This window comes from Alligator sinensis, unplaced genomic scaffold (assembly GCF_000455745.1).
Source record: "Alligator sinensis unplaced genomic scaffold, ASM45574v1 scaffold219_2, whole genome shotgun sequence".
Classification (NCBI taxonomy): domain Eukaryota; kingdom Metazoa; phylum Chordata; order Crocodylia; family Alligatoridae; genus Alligator; species Alligator sinensis.
Window position 1 is genome coordinate 485,200 of NW_005842822.1, and position 4,866 is coordinate 490,065.

Here is a 4,866-nt window from a genome sequence, read left to right on the forward strand (position 1 = left end):
CCTACACTCGGAAGGAGGCTGGATTCAGCGGTCTTTTATCAGGGCAAAGCTGGAGCACATTGATCTTCAAGTCATGTCATTTCTTTCTTTCTTTCATCTTCAGGCTTCCACCATCCCTTCTCCCTTCTTTTTGCTCAGTTTGGAAATATCATCCTGGGATATGAAAGGAAACCACTCTGTGTCCAGATAGATGTAGCAGTGGAATTGTATGAGCTGAGGTGGGACTCTGTATTGGCAGATCTTCAGCCTTGGAGACTTAAAATTGCACCTGTCCTGTCCACGTTACCAGACCTCCGTTAAAGTGACGGCCTGGCAGGAAATCCCCCGCTGAACAGGCAAAGAATCAAAGTTCCCGGACCAGGATTAAATCACCCGGCCTCCTGCTACCGCCACACGACTGTCCCCATATGCTTTGACAAACCTGCTTTTAAATAACTCTCACAATGTCATTTGTTCTTTGCGCACAGTGTCTCATGTGGGTGGGTACAGACATACAGCTTGAGGGCCAGGTTTTCATGTGGTGCAATGCCGTTGACTTTATTGGGTGATAAGGGGCCAGAGCACAAAACTGGGGGTTTCAGAAGTATCAATAATGTTGCATTCTTCAGGTTCCTTAAACAATGTGTTCATGGACACTAATGTACATAGATTCCCATTCGGTTTGGTTTGTCCCCTGGGGGAGAAGTAGGAGTTGTAACCCACCCAGCACTGAAATGATATCACCTTTAAAAATGGAAGTATGTGACATGACTTCTCTTTGCTGGGGAAAAAGACGACCATCGGACCAGACACGTCTGTGTAGGTGAGATCTGAACTAAAGAGTAGAGGCCTGCACTGACTCTTGTTTATGTTGATATGAATCAGGAGTGTCTCCTTTCCATTCACTGGAGTTAAATGGTTGGAAAAGCAAATGTGTGGTCTGAATGAAGACCCCGTATGCTGGAAAGTCAGATGCTATCACTAATATAGACAGGTACTGACCCTTCCTATTCCCACAACAGAGAATTTCCCATTTGGTTGCCTGCACACAAGGGAGATAACAAAGATGCACAATATTATGCACAGAATGCCTTGTGCAGCCCATGTACCAACGACTTCTTTCCTTGGCCCAACTTAGAAGTGGAATCTGGCATTCAAACCCAGAGAAAGGGAAGGCAAAGGTTTAACTTGGAAGTATGGCTGAGCTCATTTACAATATCCAAGGATGGGACTTTTCCTTGTTAGAACTGACAGAATATAAGTAGGGTCTGTGTGCGAGGAGGGGAGAGGTTAAAGCCAGTTTGAAAAGGGCCTACAAAGATATTCTGTTAAATAATATACAAGCTGGGTTCAACATCATTAGCCCCTTCTTGTTTACAAGGCAAGTTATTTTGGAAAATACAATGCAAGCTGATGAATGTTAAGAAGAAGAAAATGTAGTGTCTTCCTGGTTAGGGAGAGAATTATCTATCCTCCCACACCAGCCCAGACAAGTCAATCTATTTCCTCCCGCAGCTGGTAGAGACAGGAAAAGAATGAGATTCTGACGACAAGAGCTTGTTGGATCCATCAGCTCCCCTGAAGCAATGGGGCTAAACTTACCCTGAACTGGGTAGAGCTGCCCTTCCTTGTTCCCCCACATGGTAGAGCAGCACACAGGGAAAGCAGGTGTTAATGTCCAGCATCACCTTTCCTTTACCTCTTCTTTTTGCTGCCCAGACAAAAAGGATTGCAAAAGCCCTGGCAGACAGCTAGGCTTTAAAACAGATGGCAGAACCTGCGGACTGCAGCTTTGCCAGCATTGTCATTTTTGTATGACAGTCGTCTTTGGTGTGTTGTCTTAAAGCCCTGGCTCCTGGAGTCATGTGGTTTCAGGAAAATCCTTGAGAAGGTGATCTCGAAGGCTGACTTGGAGTTTATGGCTGTTTGGGACCAGCACTACAAACCAAGCTGCTGTACTGAGCTCCCAATAATAGCAGAAGGTGCGGAGACATTCATCCCAGAGCTGCCTTTGCTTCTTCACCCAGGATGTTGCTGTTAGATCAGGTCTGAAATCCAGCAGAAGGACTTGCCCCTGAGCCAAAAAAGTGTCGTTTAGTCTAGACAGCCCAGATGGTTTGGTTTTCTGTAGGGTAGGTGCCTCTGAAGAACATAGTGGGACACATTGCATGAGAAGCCTTTGGCCTTCCCGTTTCCAGGCCAAAGACACAGGAAAGAAAAGGACTCTGCCGAAAAGAACATTTTGAACTGAACGGACTCACTGTAGAAACTGCCATGGGACTCAAGTTTCCCAGCTGTAGAACGGGGGCAGGAGAGCAGGGAGCATACTCTGAGAGCCTTCTCCGGGGTGAGCAGGGAGCATACTCTGAGAGCCTTCGCCTGGAAGTGTGACGGAAGGGCCTTGTTCAGGATTAGCAGTACCAAAGCAAGGGTTTGTTCTCTTATGTCTGGGCATCAGGTCAAAGCCACAGCACACCCTAAGGGCCCATTTCAGCCATGCTGCTGGAGCACTACCAGGCCTGATAGGGTCCCTTGTCACCCTAGTAGCTGAGCGCATCCCAGGGTGCTAAGAGCAGGCACCTTAACTAAGGTCAGGGTCGCTCAGGGAGTCTCTGAACCAAGGAGCCAGATGTTGGCTGCCTCACTAGGGCAAGGGCCCTAACCCCTGGACCGTCCTTCCGGCCCATGGTATTGAGGTTGTGATAAATGCAGAGCTCTGGGCACAATGAGCAAACAACTCATTGTCACCACAGCTTCATCACGCAACGGGAGCATCAGAGGGAGGGGGAGGAGGAGGAGGGGGAAGGTAGCAGGAGATGAAAATGCAGAAGCAAAGGGACAAATAGCAGAGGCTGAGCCCAGCTGCCACAGGAAGTGGCCACAAGAAATTGGGTAGAAGAGAGATGCAAGAAGGAAAAAAGTGACTAGGAGAGACGGGAGCCAGGGAGAAAAAAAGCAGAGGGAAACTGGGGTGAAAGAACAAGCCCGAGATGGTAGGGAAGAGAAGAGAATGAACAGGTGGGAGATGACAGGCTCAAGTCCAGAGGCCACCTCCCATCCCCCTGCTTCTGGGGTGGGATATACATGTGGCTTGGCAGATGCTCTACAGCTTGATGAGCTTTGGGAGAAACAAGCTGATTCCTTTGGGCCTTTCTGTTCAGGGAAAAAACCAAAAAAAAAATCTCCTAGCACGCGTGATCAACCCCATGGAGCCAGCAGCCCCAGGCACCCTGCCTTAGCTGGAGGATGATTACGCCTTGAAAAAGCATTTCAGATGCTGGCAACCCTGCCTGGCCCAGCACTGCAGGCTGGGCTCCTCTTCAGCTGCAGGCCCCTTCCCAGTCCCCAGCCGCCTACCATTAATCATCAGTGAGTGGGTATGGGGGCGAATGCGATCTTGCTGGCCTCCTGCCAGCTGTTGAGGCTGCCCCTCCGCAGGAAGAGAAACCATGAAAAGAGGGAGCAGGCAGGGAGAAAGGCAGCCTGTGAATGGAAAGGAAACACGACGAGGAGCCTGCAACAAACAGGAGAGGGAAGGAGATGAGGGTGGGGCTGAGGGGAGGAAAATGGAAGAGAAGCAGATGGAGCAAGAGACTTAAGAGTGGAAAATGGGACTTGGAGCCAAAAAAGGAAAAATGGCTCCCAGGAGAGGGGAGGCAGAGACAGGTTCGTAAAGCAGGGAAGAGGAGCGTGAAGACAAAACGCACAGAGCCAGGGAGACATTGCCCTTGCAGCGCAGGTGGTGCTGGATGGAGGTGCTGCACCTGGGTCTGGAAATCCTCTTAGGGCTTGACCAAACCTGGTGTCCCTTCACACCCTTGTCTAGCTGGGTCTGATCATCACCTCCTCCCAGCCTGAGGCAGACCACATGTGATGCTGTCTGACTGCACCTAGCTCCTGTCTCTAAACAACACTGGACACCTGCTGAAGGTAGCCTGTCTTGTCCACATGAAGGTAATGGTGTCTCAGGTGACCCCCTTGGAAAGACCACTGTCCTCAGGCCTGATTCACATATGAGCACAATGAGAGGGGGGAGGCATGTGAGGTTTCTTATCAGCATGGGTGTGCCTGCACAGAAGTACCCCAAACCTATAGAGGTCTTCCCTTTCCCTTATGGGAACAAGCCTCCCCAGTGGACAGCTGCCTTCTGCTACTCCATCAGCATCCAGCTGACTGGGATCTAAACCAATTTACCTACATCAGGATCATTAAAGATGCAACCTTTTACTCCAGTGGCAAACCCAAGGACTCCTAGTAAATATATTTCCCCACTCTATAAAGTGGGGAACAGGGTGGCTAACAGGGGCTGCAAACATCAGGACTTTCACTCCTAGTCCAGCAAAGCAAGGAGCAGACAGAGGAGCCCAGCTGCTCCGACACCTCCAAGGGGGTTAGGTGATTTTGCTTTGCTGGTGTCAAGCCAGGGGCTGAGATGTATAGCTTGGGGCCTGGGTGGGTGTGGCCAGCAGATCGAGGGTGGGTTAAAGCAAGAGCCAAAAAAAAAAAAAAAAAAATGACAGCACCTTCTGTCCATACCCTTAGCCCTGGCACTTGCTTCTTGCAGCCATTTTGATGATTCCCACCCATGTACTCCCCCAATAAAGGCACAGACTTGAACATTGTAGATAGACACCCTCATAAACTGTCCCCTCTCTCCACCAGCCCTGAAACCATCAGGGACCCCACACCAACAGGCTCTAACAATAGTTGGCTCCTGTTCTTCCAGCCCGACGGTGTTGCTGTGCAGCCCAGAACACATTTCTTCTGGGACGCTGGTGAGCAGGTGGGAACGAGAGAATTGGTGTCTATGGTATGAACAGGAAACATTACTTGACTCCTGGCCTTAATTGTTAGCATCTAACAGCCACAGGGGCAAAGTCAACCTGG

The 4,866-nt window shown here is 49.8% G+C and overlaps 1 long non-coding RNA gene across 1 annotated transcript in view; it reads left to right on the forward strand.

Annotated features, from left to right (window-relative positions):
* LOC112547936 overlaps positions 1-1,606 on the forward strand; it is a 17,294-nt gene extending 15,688 nt beyond the window's left edge. Inside the window, exon 3 of the long non-coding RNA XR_003091730.1 lies at positions 104-1,606. This is a non-coding gene — a long non-coding RNA (uncharacterized LOC112547936). The remainder of the gene's footprint in view (positions 1-103) is intronic.
* Positions 1,607-4,866: the final 3,260 nt, after the last annotated feature.